We start from the raw sequence: 19,223 nt of genomic DNA, 5'->3' as shown, positions 1-19,223 counted from the left end.
ACGACAGTTTCTCTATCCATTCATCTATTGAAGGGCATCTAGGTTGGTTCCATAGTTCAGCTATTGTGAATTGAGCTGCTATAAACATTGATGTGGCTGTGTCATTGGAGTATGCTGATTTTAAGTCCTTTGGGGAGATATAGATATAGATATATTTGTAGATGGACACAATACCTTTATTTTATTTACATTATTTTATTTTTGTGTAGTGTTGAGGATCAAACCCAACGCCTCACATGCTAGGTAAGCGCTCTCCCACTAAACCACAATCCTGGCCTAGTCCTTTGGGTATAATCCGAGGAGTGGGATAGCTAGGTCAAATGATGGTTTTGTTCAAAGTTTCCTAAGGAATATCCATACTACTTTCCAGAGTGGTTGCATCAATTTGCTGTCCTATCAGCAATGGATGAGTATACTTTTCCCCCCAACATCCTTGACAACATTTATTGCTGCTTGTGTTTTTGGTAATTGCCTTTCTGACTGGAGTGAGATGAAATCTTAGAGTCATATTGATTTGCATTTCTCTAATTTGTAGAGATGTTGAACATTTTTTCATATATTTATGTATATCTTCTTCTGTGAAATGTCTATTCTGTTCTTTTGACCATTTATTGATTGGGTTGTTTGTTTTTTGTGGTGTTAAGTTTTTTGAGTTCTTTATATACCCTAGAGATTAGTGCTCTATCTGATATGTGAGGGGTAAAAATTTGCTCCCATTCTGTAGGCTCTCTCTTCACCTCACTGATACTATTGCTGAGAAGCTGCTTTTCAGTTTGAATCCATCCCATTTATTGATTCTTGATTTTTATTTCTTGTGCTATAGGAGTCTTGTTAAGGAAGTCAGGGCCTAATCCCACATGATGAAGATTTGGGCCTACTTTTTTTCTATTAGGCACAGGTCTCTGGTTCAATTCTTAGGTCCTTGATCCACTTTGAGTTGAGTTCTGTGCATGGTGAGAGATAGCGGTTTAATTTCATCTTGCTACATATGGATTTCCAGTTTTCCCAGTACATTTGTTGAAGAGGCTATCTTTTCTCCAATGTATGTTTTTGGCACCTTTGTCAAGTATGAGATAAATGTGTTTATGAGGGTTTGTCTCTGTGTCCTCTATTCTGTACCATTGGTCTACCTGTCTATTTTGGTGCCAGTATCATGCTGTTTTGTTACTATTGCTCTGTAGTGTAGTTTAAGTTCTGGTATTGTGATGCTTCCTGCTTTACTCTTCTTGCTAAGGATTGCTTTGGCTACTCTGGGTCTCTTATTTTTACAAATGAATCTCACAGCTGCTTTTTCTATTTCTATGAAGAATGAAATTTGGGGATTTTAATAGAAATTTGCATTATATCTGTAGAATGCTCTTGATAGTATAGTAATTTTGACAATATTAATTTTTCCTATCCTAGAACATGGGAGAGATTTCCATCTTCTAAGGTCTTCTTCAATTTCTTTCTTTAACGCTCAGTAATTTTAATTGTAGACGTCTTTTACCTCTTTTGTCAGATTGATTCCCAAGTGTTTTATTTTTCTTCTGAGGCTATTGATAATGGGTTAGTTTTCCTAATTTCTCTTTCAGAGGATTCATCACTGATGTATAGAAATGCATTTGATTTATGGATGTTGATTTTATTGGTTGGAGATTCTTGATCTCAAGGATCACTGCTGTTGTGCTTCTCTCTCTTTCTCTTTTTCTCTCTCTCTCTTTTTCTCTCTCTTTCTTTCTGTCACTGAAAACTTGAAGACCACCATTAAGATTTTTTTTTCAATATTGACACTCTGTATTGTAATTTATCATGCATCTAATTGCTCACTAAAAATATCACCCATAATGCCCTACTATAATCAATATTTGAGATCCTAAACTTTTTTTTTTTTTTGTACTGGGGATTGATGCCCCAGAGGTTCTCTATTACTGAGTTTCATCCCTGGTCCTTTCTGTTTTATTTTGAGATGAGGTCTCTCTAAGTTGCCCAGGCTGGTCTCAAACTTAGGATCCTCCTGCCTCAGCCTCCTGAATTGCTGGGATTACAGGGGTTTGCCACTGTGCCTGGCTAGATTCTCAACTTCTAAAGTGCTGTGATCATGATAGGGAAGTGCCACTGGGATAGCATCTCACATCCTTAATGTCAGGATAACTAGGACTGAGCAACATCCCTAGGACAGTGGTGAGGTAGATATGGACCTCGCCTTCAGTTCCATTCATTTAATCTACTTCAGCTCCTAAGCAAGTTTGGATACTCTTATGGGTGGAGTTGGAGATGTCAGTAGAAGAAATCTCAAAGGGCTAATGAATGCCCTTTTCTATTCTATTATTCCCAGTGTTTAGCCACAACAGAGAAAGCGACTTAGAAAGTCTTGAGATTCAATAGGTTTATGGGAAAAATAATTTGGAAATTTGTTTTTACGTATTAATGATCATGCTACCCGTCAACCAGACACTAAACACAGCTTTCATTCAATTACATTCTAATTTTGGTCATTCATATGGGATGTTTTGGGGAATTAAATGAAGTATGTATAATTCTCCACTTTGTGAGATCTGGTCTTAAATTAGCACTGTGCATAGACTACAGAAAATGAGGAAGCTTTCTGTGTGCATCAGTCTATAGTGATGAGAACATGAAGCAGACTGCAAAATATTATAAGAGCATAGAGAGAATTAACACTACTTATTGTTTTCCACACCAGGGGTATTGTCCTCTTCTACCATAAAGAACTTTTCTTTTCCCTGGATACTGGACATAATCCTCTCATCTTTGCTTTGATCTATTTCCAAGATGGTTTTAATTAAGATCAAGATTTAGTTTTATGAAAACATAACAGGCATAACATTAAGCAAGAGTAAATTCTATGTATGTTCTAAAACCCAAATATTCTCTAATTATTATAGTTCTGTTTTGGACAGAATTGTGTCTCTTCTTCCTTCAAATTCATACTGAAGACCTAATTCCTAAGATGATGTGACTGTATTTGGAAACGGGGGCCCTTATGGAGGTAATCAAGGTTAACCAAAGTCATAAGGAGGGGATCCTAATCCAATGTGATTAGTGTCGTTATAGGAAGAGAGAGAGAACAACACTAGTGCCGCAGTCTGGCTGGGCACAATCAGGAGCCACTTGTCAAAAGAAACTAACTTTATTTTTAGAACCACACACGACAAACAAAATAGTCTCTCAGGAAAAACCCTCAGAGCCTCAACTGCCACCACCGGCTTTCCCCAAGCCTCTCTCTCCCCCACAAGCTTCTCTCCACCTCCCACAATCCTCCTGCTCTTGAGGCCGATTGGCTGGGTCACGTGGGCGGAGCCAAAAAAGTCCCCCAATGAGCAGCTCCGTGGTCTGAAAGGGCAGGGAAACAGTCCAATGAGCATCACCGCAGAGGAGCCAATCAGCTAGATGTTGCTGGGGCCGAGGAGCCAATCAGCTAGATGTTGCTGGCAGCTGGAAGTTTGCTGGGGCCCCTCAGGCTGTGGCTCTCAACATCTCCCCCTCTCTGTTTAAACAACAAGCATGTGGCTTAGGGACCGTGCCTGTTAGGCAGTCCAATTCAACATATGGTCCTTACCCGTCATCGGATGAACTGACCTCTAGGCGTCAGCCTCCTGTCTTAGGTTGGTACCACTGCAATTGGATCATACCCGTCACTGACTACCGGTCCAGCATACAGCCATACTTGTGGATAGGCCTTTGCACCTGTGGGGGGGTGAGGTTCTTTGCCTCACCTCTGTTGGCCCCCAAATTTTAGACCATCACTAGTAGAGGAGGATGCAAAATGCCATGACATTAAGCCAATTGAGGGCTCCTTTGAAAAATTGTACCACCGGTGACATCATCAGCAAAAATACCCCAACACTACCATAAGTCGCTGCACCAACAGATAGTTCACAATGCATACAGGTGAGCTCACAATGTGTCCAGGCAAGTTCTGCAAGCAGTTCAGTGATGGCTATTGTAGAAGCTGTAGATTGGTTTTATCTTTGACTTCACCAGCACTGGGATGAAGATAGGAATTCTGGCAATAATGGCTAAAGAAAAAATTATGTAACATTCCAGAAGGCACTAAAAGAAAACAATTTTCTTAACAATTTACATTGTCTTTAAGAGAATTATTAAATATAATGAAAAGGAAAGGTGAAAGTAAACAAACAGATCTGTTAACCTTCTTTTTTGTTTACATATTAAAACAATCCTCAACAGTTGTTTACCCAATTTAAATTAAACCATATAAATCACGTGAAAAAAAAATATTTGGATCCATTTTATCATGAGCGCTCATCATATATGATATATGGACATACGTACATTCAAACATATAACACAAAACACAAGTGTGCACACATAATATAATACATACAACACATAACATTATAGTAAAGGCCTTATAACTTTTTACAGGTGAAATCTCCATTGCAATGCTTAAAAACTCTATAGTCAAAAAATAGAACTGATCAGCAAAACATTAACCTAGGTCTGTATGAGCTCAAAAAACAAAATAGAACTTCATGATATGGCAAAGGGCAATAATAAAATAGATATTGAAAAAAGCATCCTGGTTCTGTTGCAGATGTAAGAATAGCCAAACTGGAGTTTTGGATATCAGTTGTTATGGATTTGAGCCAAATCATCTTCTTTTTGTTTATGGAACGCTTCACGAATTTGCGTGTCATCCTTGCGCAGGGGCCATGCTAATCTTCTCTGTATCGTTCCAATTTTAGTATATGTGCTGAGAAAAGGCCACGTGAGGGCAGAGAGTGTATGTGTATTGGTCAGTGCCATTTTGTTATGGTAGCCCTAGCTGAGTAACACAAACTCTATCACAAAATATTTGATTACTTAATGTGTGATATTTTATCCAAACAAGCAATATACAATTCACCCAAGTAAACACTGAAAACAAACCTTCCCACTAATCAGCTTGAACTATATGTACTGCAAGGAAATTGACCTGAATGTTATATAGAATATATCAACAGTGTAGCCAGATATGTTTGCTCATTCAAGTGCTCTGAAGGGTTGAGAACTAGAAACGTGAAGAATTTTCAGCATATGTAGACATAGAAATAATTATTATTTAACAAGTCATTGAGAATTACTGAACAAATTTAAGATCTTATAAAACTAGTGGGTGTTTCGATCTTTGCTTTCTAGGCTGGCCCAGGGTGCCAATGAAGATGGTAGCGTTTAAGTGTTTGTATTTTAAATAGTGACTATGTGATCAAGTATCTGATTTCTAACCTGTCCTTGGTCATGGTCATCAGGTTTAACATAGGTATAGACTTTTGTAAACCCCTTAGTCAGGATCATTTAGATTCTGTTGATTCAATTTGCTGCTGTAGAGATTTTTTCAGCAGAGATCAACATTTGCGTTCCTTCCCACCTTCTCAGTGTGATTTGCTCTTCATTAGATATATCAAGAAGCCAGACACAGTGTTATATGCCTGTAATCCCTGCAACTTGGAAGGCTGAGGCAGGAGGATCACAAGTTTGAGACCAGCTTGGGCAACTTGGCAAGATCTGTCTCAAAATGAAAAATAAAAAATAAGAAGTACTGAGTATGAGTCAGTGGTAGAGGACTTCTGGGTTCAATCCCCCAGTACTACCAAAAAATAAAAAAATTAAAAAGTATATCCTAGGGGCTGGGATTGTGGCTCAGCAGTAGAGCGCTCGCCTAGCACACACGGGGCCCTTGGTTCAATCCTCAGCACCACATGAGAATAAACTAATAAAACAAAGTATTGTGTCTGACTACAACTTCTTAGTTCTGAGACCAGAATGAAGTTTGAATGGGATTTGCATGCTGGTCTGTGTAACTAGGATGGAATACATGCTAATAGCTCATATTAATAAATTGTCTTGTGCCCACTCTTCGAGGTAAGAACATATTATTTTCATGAAGGAGGAAACATTATTCTTTTTGTAAAAGAATGGGAAGATGTTGCTTAACTGGAAATAGGATTTTTTTTTTTTTTGCTCCCTGGTTCTGGGTTGTAGAAGTCTATAAATACACAAATCTAGAACCAAGTCTAGAGAGGAGGCAGCAATTTTTCTCAGAACAGCCCTTTATTTGGCTTTGAGGTACTTTTCCTATGAGTCCTATATAATAAGTGGAACTAGACTTTTCATCAATACTCATGATTGATGAAGCAGAGATGTGGTAGAATTTGAAAGTGTTTTTTTTTTTTTTTTTAATTTACCCAAACAATACAGACCCCTAAACATGCCTTCCCACTTTGCTGCGGTGCCTGAAATTCCACAAGATTAGAAAACATAGACTGGATGATCAGAAGCCAGGCCAACTGGTGTGTTTTGGGTAGTTGGGACTGATTTCAACAGTGCTGGGCAGGTGGCTCTTTGTGCCACCTCCTCTTTTTTTTGCAAGAGGGGTGTTGGAGATGGGTTAATCTGGGGAGGAATTTGGCTGGTAGGTAAGTGGTAAAGAGTAAGGAAGGACTAACAGATGAAGATGAAAAGATGTTGAAGGGCTAAATTAAGATCTTTCAAATGCTTAAGCATTGGAAGGAGCAGTGAAAACAATTTACTATAAAACATAAAATATATATAATTAACATGAAATTAAAGTAGCTGTTTTGTACATATCCTGATTGCAACATTCTGGATCTATTCATCAGCTCCGAATGACTTCCTCATTTTTGCAGCTCCCTCTCCTTCCCACTGATACCTTAACCCCAAACTGGGTCAGCTTAGTGGACATTTATCAGGATATGTGTGCTTGCTGATATACAGGGCACAGCACAGACCTCTATATGTTGTTCAGTGCACAACTCCAGGGGGCCCTTATCCACAGAGAGGCTGATCTGAATAGACTCTCCGTGTAGTCTAAAGGCTTGGAGGCCCAAGGCTGCAGGTTCTGACTGAGAATGATTGCTAGATAAAGTGTAATATGAGGACTCTGCCCTGGAATCACGAGAGTACTTGTTAAAATGCAGATTCCTACAGCATGAAACTGGGCTAGGGAATAGGAGAGCTGGAATTTCTATTTTAAAATAGAATTCCCAAGCCCCCTGGCAATGTACTACCTTTAGGTGAAGTTACTGCCTGCTGTTTTCCCTTTGCCCCAAAGGCAAACTCTCAGTTGCAGAGGCCTCTGGCTTCTGGGGCCTGGTACTGGCCTGGCCTGCGCCAGCCTCTGGTCTGCTCACTGTGGCCATTCCAAGTTCTGACCTAAGCCAGGGAAGCAGAGCCCATGCCAAAGAGGTATGTTAGAAGCACTGGAGGACAGGGTGTCAGGATCTGGACCCAGTTCCAGTTGTATGGTATTAGTTAAATTCATAAAAATTCTCTGAGTATTTTTTCTTACATACATGATTAGTGAATAATATGATGTATCTTCCAGAATTTTCCTAAAAGTTATGAAGTTGAAAAAAATACTTCCTATGTGTCCAGAATCTAGAAACTCCTGGGATCAGATGTGCTTTGAAATTCAGAATTTGTTTGTTTTTGATATGTAACATGATGCATATATCATATATAGGAACTTCAGCAGGTTCTGATTAGGGTCTATAAGCATACTCTGTAATCAAGTATGTTAATTATTTCTGTGACAAAATGTGTGAATATTTGCACTCATTTGTGATTAATGAGACTATAGATAGTCTTAAGTTAGATAGTCTCAGTTTTCATGGCTAAATGAAATGTCTCTAAAACTTCAACCTTACAGATTTCAGAATCGTCTGAATTTTGGCAACAATTTAGGATAAAGGAAAGTCGCCAGCTCTTTATCTTAGCTGAGCTCACACTTTTGGTGCAGTACACATTTGTGATGTCAAAGGAGCAACCATTGTAGAAGAATGTAGGTACTAAGTGGTTAAGAGACCAGCAGTTCACAAGCCACGCCCTGCACTAAAGAGTGAGACCCTGAGCACTTCCAGCTCTCTCTGCCTTACTTCTCCCACGGAGCTGTGAGGACTTTTATTCCATCTTAAGCACCTAAAACATTACTTAACACATAGTACTCAATGGGTGTTGGTTTTCATTATCCTGGGAATTAACTTTCATGTTTTATTTGCTCTGGGGGGAAGGCTGGTGAGATGAAGTATAGAGAATGACATCTAACAGAGGTCACTGGTCAAACCGTTCTTGTCCTCTTATCTGTCCTCTAGTCCTACTCCAGGTATAGTGTTTGGCAAATCCCCTTTCCACCTGTCTCTAATACTTGAACTGTTCCATCAATAGAACTAGACATGTCATTCTACTTACTGATAAGATGATGTAAACAAAAGCAAGTTGAATTTTCCAGAAAGGGGATTATTCTTATTTTCCAGAAAGGTAAGCTGTATTTCTGTCACTGTTTTCAGCCTGTATTAGTTACTAGGAAAAGGTAAGCAGGAGCCCAGAGGACTTGCTTTATACTTAAACTATGTATCCATTCCAAGTGACAGATTAATCCATACCACAGTGGAATGGAAAATTTCCATAAACTGACTCATTCATCTTCTCTACAGCTCAGGAAATTCTGCATGGGATTTTGAAAGATTACAGGCCAGAGATTTGCCCCTCCTATTGATCCTAGAGTTTTATCTGATCTGTGACTCTTCGAGGCTGGTTCTAGAATTTCCCTTTGTCCCAAAGGCAAACTCTCAGAAGCAGAATAATTCAACTCTAGACCAGAGGTCTGGGTGAAAGGTGCAAGCTAAATGAAGTGGCATTTGTTTTATGTATATCTTATACCCATACTCTGAGGTAATTTTATACAGTATTTTAAATAATTTTGTGCATGAAACAGTGTGGAATTTTCCACTTCTGGCATCATGTCAATGCTCAAAAATTTCAGATTGGAGATGATCAACCTGGGTGGTTTTTGGTTTTCCGATTAGAGATGATCAACCTGGATAGGAAGAAATCGAAATGAGGGTTTTCCTTTGATTAGTAAATTTCAAAAAATTCATTTACTTTCTCAGCATTGCCAGGCATGACAATACTTTTGAAATGGAAAAAAAAATTCTCTGTGGTTTCAGATTAGGCTTTGAACCCCTCTTCATTCTCTAACTTAATTGGATTTTCCTTATAAAAAATTGCTCTAGGGTAAATATTTGCATGCCAGTGTCAATGACCTTGAGCATATTTTCACTGTGAAACTCTTGCGTTTCAGTTTTTTGTTGCTGTTACCTAAATTCCTGACAAGAACAACTTTAGAGGGGGAAACATCTATTTTGAGCTCATGGTTTCAGTCCATGCTATAAAATCTATTGCTCTGAGCCTGAGATGAGGCATGGTGGAAGGTCATGGCAGAGGAAACCAGCTCAGCTCATGGCAACTGGGAAGCAGAGAGAGAGAGCAGGCAGGGACAAGGTATAGTCCAAGGCCACAGTCCTAGTGACAAGCTTCCAGCCAATTCCTACTTGCCTACAGTTACTATTCAGTAATTCATTCATATTATTAACCCGTAAAATGGATTAATACCCTGATGAGTTTATAGCTGGCATAATGAAATCATTTCTTTTTTTTTTTTCCTGGCTTTGTTTTTCTTTTTTAAAGAGAGAGAGGAGAGAGAGAGAGAGAGAGAGAGAGAGAGAGAGAGAGAGAGAGAGAGAGAGAGAGAGAGAGAGAGAGAATTTTTTAATATTTATTTTCTTTTTGGCGGACACAACCTCTTTGTTTGTATGTGGTGCTGAGGATCGAAACCGGGCCGCACGCATGCCAGGCGAGCGCGCTACCGCTTGAGCCACATCCCCAGCCCATAATGAAATCATTTCACCTCTGAACATTCCTGCATTGCTTAACACACAAGTTTTTGGGGGGACACCACACAGCCAAACTATAACAACTCTTAACCTCTGAGAGAATGAATGGTCTCAACTATAATGATGCTACCAGGAACTGTTGTAGAACAGTAGTAAGTAGTCTTTGGTACCTTCTTCTGTTTGTCACTTCTTTGGCTTGCTTTATTGATTGGTTAATTGATTGATTGGTGTTGGGATTGAACCCAGGGTCTCATGCATGCTAAGCAAGTGTTCTGCCACTGAACTGTACCCAAGCACACTTTTTGGTTTTGATTTACATCAATAAGTTCATTAATTCAGAAACCCACACACAAGAAATTATAGTTCCAACATAGGTAAAGAAGAACTTGTTCAATGACTCTAAAATACTTTATAAATAAATTCCACACTCTTACCTACAGAATTTCCTTAATTTGTTCATCACTGAAAGGTATTTTATGATAAAGAAGAAAGTCACCAAATTGTTATTTTTTAGGATGCTTGTGCAGGCTAATGATGAAAGAAAATAGTGACTCTAGCTTTGAAAAACAATACTTGCTTTTTTACTGTTAATCACACAGCTAAGTAAACCTGCTGACAAAATTCCTCTAAACAATTGCGTACTTCTGGGTAGGTCAATTAGTTTAGATCTCTGTAAGGCGAGTAGCTTCCAGTTCTAACAGGTGACCATGGGACTGTGGCATTCTTTTCTGTCTTTTTAACTCTAGAATTGGATTGTATAGATCCTAAAGAAGAAAAAAGCAAAATTATGTAAACCTATTTGTAGTTAGATCTTCCAGGAAACTCTTCAGAAAGATGAGCCTTTGCCCTATCTTATAGTCTTTGTAGCTACAGTGGCACCATAGTGTATTGCCCAAAATGATGGACCAGAATCTTACCAAACCCTAAAACAGAACTCTATTAAAATAATGGGGAATTGAGGAAGGAGGTAACACCATTTGGAGCAATTAGACAAATCCAGAATGTGCGACAATCTATTTGAGTAATGATCTGATGTCTTGAATAATTCATAGTAGCCCAATCAATGGATAAATTTTTTTATTCGGTCAAAAAAAAAAAAAAAAAACCTACTGGGGGAATTTGAATATGGACTGGATAGTAGAGTATTAGGTAAATGCTAGGTCTGTGCTTTGCTAGGTCTAAAAGCAAATCTGGCAAAATATTAACACCAGTTTAAATAGAGCACATGGAGATTCACAATATTATTCTCTCTCCCTTTATAATTGAAAAATTTCATAATTACAAAAATAGGAGCTGTGGATGTAGCTTAGTGATAGATCACCTTGCCTAGCCATTGTAATCCCTGGATTCTATCCCAGCTCTGTAAAATAAATTAGCAAGGTTGTGCAGACCTGTAATTCCAGTTACTCAAGAGGCTGAAGCAGGAGGATCACAAGTTTAAGACCAGCCTGGACAATTTGGTGAGAACTTTTCTCAAAATAAAAAATGAAAACGGCTGGGGATATAGCTTAGTTGAAGAGCCCTGGGTTCCATCATTAGTACCAAAATTAAGTAAATAAATAAACAAACAAACAAATAAATAAATCTTCACATGAAGGAAAATGTTACATCATTCTTCAGAGCATGCTTTAATTTCTTCATAGTAATTATATTCAGTCTATGGTTGTTGATAAACTGAATTTCATATTCATTCCGTTTTGTTTGTTTCCCTGAAAGATACACAACAAATAGGATTATAACTTGTGTTCTTGAAACATATGAACTATGGATCCCTAAATTTCCCCTGAGACCTTTTCAGGAAATCTAAGACCAAAACTTTTTTCATAATAAGAGTAAAATGTTATTTGCCCTTTTCATTGTCTTGGCATTTACACTGATAGTACAAAATTAATGGTAGAAATTTGCTATTTGACAGTGTTTTAAAATAGGCTTCCTAAATAGTGAAGCATAGTGAAACTTGTTGGCAAAATTAACAATTTTTAAAAAAAGATTAAATACTTTTTGCACAATTGGTAAATAAAATATTATTTTTTAAATGGAAGGAAAGCTGCTGGTATCAGAACATGAATTGAAGCAATGGCATTATGTATACTTTTAGCCATTATAGTTTAGGAAAAAAACAGCCAATAATTTTACTCAAAAATATTTTTGATGAAGCAGCAAGTTATTTAAATATGTAACCTTGGATACATATTTTCTTGATTTTTTTTTGTTTTCTTGATATTTTGTGTGATGAAATGTAAAGCACATTTGTTGCAAACTGAAGTATGATGTTTATCTCAAGGAAAAGCACTTGTGCGATTGTTGTGGTTATTTGCTAAACTGCTTTTTCATGGGAACCATTTTTACTTTAATATCTGACAAACTATGGTTACTTTGACTTGGATATTTGGTAGGCATTGTCTCAAAAATGAATGAGGTGATTTTATCTCTTTAAGGAATCAACTGATAATAGGTTAGCCAATTTTAGACAGTCTTATACCTTAAAAATGAAATTTTAAATTTTGGAAACTGTAAGTGTGACAGTTTCTCAATATTTTAAGATATTCTGATGAGATTGGTGCTGATATTAATGAATGTCATTTTTATACTGTATAACATATCAAAACTCAAAAATACAGTAAACTCATACTTTACAGATGTCTAGTGCATGATGTTTCAAAAATCCTGCGTAAGTAAAAGATTTACTCAAAATGCCAGATAAACCAATGGATTTTAATGCAGCAGAGGAGATCAGTGTTGTAGTTTCTAATACTATGTTGCAAATATCTTTAAAATACTGCTGTCTAAAAAACACCTAATATTATCTGAAAAGGCCATTAAGGATACCTCTTCCTTTTCCAATGCAAAGCTAGAGTTTCTTCATATACTTCAACCAAAACAAAATATTAGGACAGATTGAATGCCGAAGCAGATTTGTGAATCCTATTGTTTTCTAATAAGTGAGACAAAGAATTTTGCAAAAACATAAAGCAATACCACTTGTCTCACTAAATATTTTTTTGGTTTTGAAAATATAACTATTATTTATTATTTTTAAATGAATAAATAAATATGTCTTAGTTTAATTTATAATGTGGACATTGATAGATATATCAAAAGTTTTTTACCATCTTCAATTTTTTCTATTTAAAATAGGCTTCCTAAATAGTGAAGCATAGTGAAACTTGTTGGCACAATTAACAATTTTTAAAAAAAGATTAAATACTTTTTGCACAATTAGTAAATAAAATATTTTTTTAAATGGAAGGAAAGCTGCTAGTATCAGAACACATTTGGATATGATTTAAAATTTACAGAAAAATTGAAAGATCATAATTATATAAAGAACACCCAGGGCTGGGATTGTGGCTCAGTGGCAGAGCGCTTGCCTCACACAGGTGAGGCACACAGGGTTCCATTCTCAGTACCACATAAAAATAAATAAACAAAATAAAGATATCGTTATACATGGACACAATATCTTTATTTTGTTTAATTAAAAAAATTAAAAAAGAACACCCATATATTTATTATGTTAATTCAACTGTTACTAACATTTTACCCAATTTATTTATTTATTTATTTTTAGTTTTATTTATTTATTTATTTTTAAATACACAACAGCGGAATGCATTACAACAATTCTTATCACACATATAGAGTACAATTTTTCGTATCTTTGTATATAGAGTATGTTCACACCAATTCATGCCTTTACACATGTACTTTGTTTTTTTGCATTATAATTCTTATTATACAAATATACCAGAATTTTTCATATCTCTGCTTATATATAAAGTATGTTGACACCCAATTCGATTCTTCATACATGTACTTTGGATAATGATGTCCATCACATTCCACCATCCTTGCTGATCCCTTGCCCCCTCCCTTTCCCTCCCACCCCTCTTCCCTATCTAGAATTCATCTAATCCTCCCATGCTCCCTCTCCCTACCCCACTATGAGTCAGCCTCCTTGTATCAGAGAAAACATTCAGCATTTGTTTTTTTGGGATTGGCTGACTTCACTTAGCATTATCTTCTCCAACTCTCCAATTTATCATGTGCTTTTTTTCCTTCCCATTCCCTCTCTCCTTCTGTACCACTCTCACAAATATGTGTGAATAAAGAGAGAGAGAGTGTCTGAATCTTAAGAATAAGTTACGTATCAATGTCCTTTACTCCTAAGTACATTCCCATGATTATTCTCTTTCACAGGTATAGTACATTTATCAACATGAAGAAATTAAACTTTGATTACAATATCTCTATTAATCTCTGTAGATAATTTAATCAAATGTATAATAATGGGGTTTTTTTTGTAACATTTTCCTCTGTTCTGAGGTCAGGTATCGCATTTAATTGTCATGTCTCTTTAGCCTTCTTTAATCTGGAAATTTCCACAAGTTACTTTATTTTATGATGCACTTTGAAGTGCATACCCTCTCCTCTTTAGTAGAACTCTCCTCAATTTCAGTTTGTCTGATTTTGAAACTGAATGCTCAGTGTGTCACATCTTGTGTGATGCATTGTTCATTCAATTTTCACTATTGATGTAAATTTTGATCAACTGATCAAGGTAATGTCTTATTCTTCACTGCCATAGTTACTATGTTTTCCCATGCAATCGTTGAGGAACCTGTGGGGAGACAAAGACCATGCAAATATTTTCACACTCATCAAAATTTTCCCCAGATTTGATATCCATTGATGAATCTTTCCTTATGCAAGCTTTACAAATGACTTTCTTGAAGTGTAAGCTACATAGCATACAATTCATCTTTTATACATGCCCAGTTCAATTAATTTTAGTACTTTTAGAAAGCTGTGCAATTACCATGACAATAAAGTGGTGTTGCTTTATATTTATATTTCACAACACTTTTATCATCCCAAAAAGAAATCTGGAGCCCACTTGTACACTTCCATTTTCATGTTTTTCAGGTTTCTTAAAGTAGAAAGTTGGGTTATTCATTTGAAATCTTTCTTCTTTGTAACTTAGATTTATAAAGCTATAAATTTCCCTCTGAACACTATGTTAGCTGTCTCCCATATATTTGATGTGTTGTGTATGTTTCTATTCAGGTCATTCCCTAATTTATCTTGTTATTTCTTTTTGATCCGTGGGTTATTTAGACATGTGTTGTTTAATTTCCACATATTTGTGAATCTCCCAAATTTTCTTGTGTTGTTAATTCGTATTTTAATTCCATTATGGCCAGGCAACATTCTTTGTATGGTTTCAGTCCTTTTAAATTGAGCCTTGTTTTTATGGCCTAACATATGTTCTATCCTGGAAAACATCCATGAAAACTTGAGAAGGATTTATATCCTGCTGTTTTGGGTGGATTGTTCTACAGACGTCATTTAGGTCTAGTTGGTTGATAGTATTGTCTTTAATAAACTTGCTGAGCTTCTGTCTAGTTGTTCTACCTGCTGTGGTTTGAGTTAAATATCCTCCAAAGGCCTGTGTGTTAAAGGCTTGGTCTTCAACTGTGGCATTAAAGGTGGTGAAACCTTGAAGAGGTGGGACATAGTTGGAAATCTTCTGGTCTTATGGGGTCTTGCCTGCAAAGGAGACATTGGGACCCTGGCCTCTCTTCTCCCTCTCTTTGCTTCCTAGCTGCCATGAAGTGAGCAGGTTATTGGACTACACATTCTCCCCTTGCCTATTAGGCCCGAAGTCACAGGGCAAGATGGTCACAGGCTAAAACCTCCAGACGGTGAACTAAAGTAAGCCTTTTCTCTTTTTAAGCTGATTTATCTCAGTAAAATAGAGAAACTGTGCTCCAGTATAGCTCCGTTTATTCCCCACATCTAGTGCTATCGTCATAGATATCAGATCAACATTATTGTACACACAGCACAGCATTGTGAATATTGCTTCATATAATACCTTTTAAAGAAACTGAGAGAATGCCTTTGATTTATGTGTGTTAATTTTATATCCTGCCACTTTGCTGAATTCATTTCCTAAATCTAGAAGTTTCTTGGTAGAACCTTTTGGGTTTGCTAGGTATAGAAACATGTCATCCGCAAATAGTGATAATTTAAGTTCTTCTTCTCCTTTCTTTATGCCTTTAATTTCTTTCATCTGTCTTCTTGCTCTGGCCAGTGTTTCAAGAACTATGTTGAATAAAAGTGGTGAGAGAGGGCATCCCTGTCTTGTTCCAGATTTTAGAGGGAATGCCTTCAATTTTTCTCCATTTAGAATGATGCAAGCCTGAGGCTTAGCATAAATAGCTTTTACAATGTTGAGGTAAGTTCCTGTTATCCCTAGTTTTTCTAGTGTTTTGAACATAAAGGTATGCTGTATTTTGTCGAATGCTTTTTCTGCATCTATGGAGATGATCATATGGTTCTTATCTTTAAGTCTATTGATGTGGTGAATTACATTTATTGATTTCCGTATATTGAACCAGCCTTGCATCCCAGAGATGAATCCTACTTGATCATGGTGCACGATCCTTTTGATATGTTTTTGTATCCGATTTGCCAGTCTAACTGGGTTATTCACTTGTATAGATTCATTTATTCTTTGACCATACTTAGTTACTTATACTTCACTTAATGATGGTGTTACATTCTGATAAATAGGTCTGTAGGCATTTTTTTCCTGTGCAAACCTTATGGAGTGTACTTACACAAACCTAGATTCTTAAGCCTATTATACACATGTATAAGCAGACTTACTGATCATTTTTTACATTATGTAATGAATAATAATTATTGAATCATTGAAAACACCCACTGCTGGCTGTAAATTCAACATTTTAATCAGTTCCACCTTTTCTTTCAACATTGCAAATCAACATTTGGCTTTGGCTATGACATCACAGTTCTGAAGGGGAAGTCCTTCAGTGTCTGGTCTTTGTTTCAGTTTATTAGAAGTTTCCAGAGTTGAAAGAAAGATCCGTCCATGTTCAACCCAACCCATGTTCAACCCCAAGGACTGGTAACTCCTCTTATTATGTAGGTACAGACTTGCTCATGTGCATAGTTTTCCAAATGTCCAAAGGTGAATGTGGTCTTAGTAAGGCTCTATTTGGTTTTCTCTTTCCATGGAACACCTAAAAAGCTTACATTGACCAACAAATATACCACTTACAGTAACTTTGAAATAAATATTTTTGTTTTTATAGTTCTAGTCTTTGGAAAAAAGTAATAAGTAAATGACTAGTGATAATATTATTAATGATGTCACTAACATTATTAATGGTTAACTACATAATAAGTTCTAGATTATGATTTCCAATCTACTTTAATGCACCTGTGTCAATTTCATAGAAATATTTGCAGAATTGAAAACTTGACACTTAATGAGGTAAATTTCTAATTGTGCTGTTTTGTTTGCTCTTATTAGTAACATAGAGGCATTTGCCTTCCTTGTTTGCTATTATAATATCTACTGTTTGTTTTTTCTTACACTACTTTGTTGAAATATGATTGACATGTAAAAAGCTGTGCATATTTAATGCCTATGACTTCATGAGTATAGAGATGAGTATACACAAGTGAAATCACCCACAATCAAGGCCACATACATATTCATCACCTTCCAAAGTTTCTTTTTATCCAGTTTTTGTTATTATTTTGCATGTGGGAGAGTTTAAGAGCACTTTGTAGAAAATCTAATCCCTTAGCATATTTTAAGCATACGATGTACTTATTTTTTTTAAAGAGAGAGAGAGAAATTTTAATATTTATTTTTTAGTTTTTGGCAGACACAACATCTTTGTTTGTATGTGGTACAGAGGATTGAACCCGGGCCGAACGCATGCCAGGCGAGCGCGCTACCGCTTGAGCCACCTCCCCAGCCCATACAATGTACTTATATGGTGTATTTTTATATAGTGTTGCTAGCTATATACACTATGATGTCAGAACTTATCTTGTATAACTGAAACTGTATAGCCTTTGATTGGGCTGTCTTCTTTCATTTCCCTCTCTACTCAGCCCTTTGCAACCACCATTCAACTCTCTGTGAGTTTGACTATTTCAATTCCCACATATAAGGGAGATCATATGGTATGTATCTTTGTGTACCTGGATTATTTTATTTAATATGATGTCCTCCAGGTCCATTCATGTTGTGGCATATGGTAGTATTTCCTTCCTTTTAAATACTCAAAAATATTACATTGTCTATGTACTTCACATTTTCTTTGTCCATCCATCAATCAAAGTATCTTTTTAAAAATATTTTTAGTTGTTGATGTACCTTCATTTTTTTACTTACTTATATGTGGTGCTAAGGATTGAACCCAGCGCCTCACACATGCTAGGCATGTGCTCTGCCACTGAGCCACAACTCCAGCCCCCCTATCAATGTATCTTGACTCTTGAAAATAAAATTGCAATGAAGATAAAAATACAGGCATCTGTTCAAGATCTTGATGTCAGTTTATTTGAATAAATACCTAGAAGTTGGATTTCTGGACCATATCATAATTTGATTTAATTTTGGAGGAGCCTCAATATTTTCCATAAAAGATGTACCTGGGGCTGAGGATATAGCTCAGTTGGTAGAGTGTGTGCCTCAAGGCCCTGGATTCAATTCCCAGCACCACCCCCCCCCCCCAAAAAAAAAAAGTACTAATTTATATTCTCACCCCAAATGCACCAGAATTCCTCTTTTCTCTATATCCTCACCAACACTTGTCTTTTGTTTTTTAAATAGCCATCTTAACAGATGGGAGGTGATATCTCATTGTAGTTTTGATTTGTATTTTCCCAATGATTAGTGATGGTGAGCACCTTTTCATATACCTGGTGGTCATTTCTATGTCCTCTTTGGAAAAAAAAATGACTATTCAGGTCATTTGTCTATTTTCAAATCAGGTTGTTTGTTCTTTTGCTACTGAGTTGTAGGAGTTCCTTATGTATTTTAGACATGAACCCCTTATCAGTTATGTGGTTTGCAAATGGTTTCTACCATTCTATGGAATGCTTTTCATTTTAATTTTTGACTACTTCATTTATTGTTCAGACTTATTGTATTTTTATTTAATTCTACTTGATTATTTTTGCTTTTGTTGCATATGCTTTTGGTGTCATATCAAAAAATCAAAACATCAACTAAAACATTGCCAAGACCAATGTCAAAGAGTTTTTCCTCTGTTCTAGGAATTTTACAGTTTTAATTTTTACAACAAGTCTGTATTACATTTTTAGCTCATTTTTATGTAATGTAAAGATTCCAATTTTATTCTCCTGGATATTGATATTCAGCTTTTACGGTATCTTTTTTTTTTTTTTTTTTTTTTTTTTACGGTATCATTTGTATTCTTGGCATCTCATAGATTAGTTAACTAACTGTATGTGTAGATTTATTTCTGTGTTCTTTATTCTGTTCCATTTGTATACATATTTTTATGCCATCACAACGCTTCTTTGATTACTATAACTGTATAATAAAATTTGAAATCAGGAACTGTGATGCAACTGGAATTATTTTTGTTGCTCAAGCTTGCCTTTGCTATAGATCTTTGTGGTACCATATGAATTTTAGTATGTATTTTCTATTTCAGTGAAAAAAAATGT

At 36.2% G+C, this 19,223-nt stretch overlaps 1 non-coding gene across 1 annotated transcript; it reads right to left on the bottom strand.

Moving 5' to 3' along the window:
* Nucleotides 1-4,629: 4,629 nt before the first annotated feature.
* Nucleotides 4,630-4,735, bottom strand: LOC124100783 (U6 spliceosomal RNA). Its single transcript, XR_006854411.1, has one exon. It is a non-coding gene; the product is annotated as a U6 spliceosomal RNA (small nuclear RNA).
* Nucleotides 4,736-19,223: the final 14,488 nt, after the last annotated feature.

The sequence above is a fragment of the Marmota monax genome, unplaced genomic scaffold, assembly GCF_021218885.2.
Source record: "Marmota monax isolate L192 unplaced genomic scaffold, Marmota_monax_Labrador192_F-V1.1 WCK01_AAM20220418_F8-fsc00037, whole genome shotgun sequence".
NCBI classification, from domain to species: Eukaryota; Metazoa; Chordata; class Mammalia; order Rodentia; family Sciuridae; genus Marmota; species Marmota monax.
This window is presented reverse-complemented; position numbering and strand designations above follow the sequence as displayed.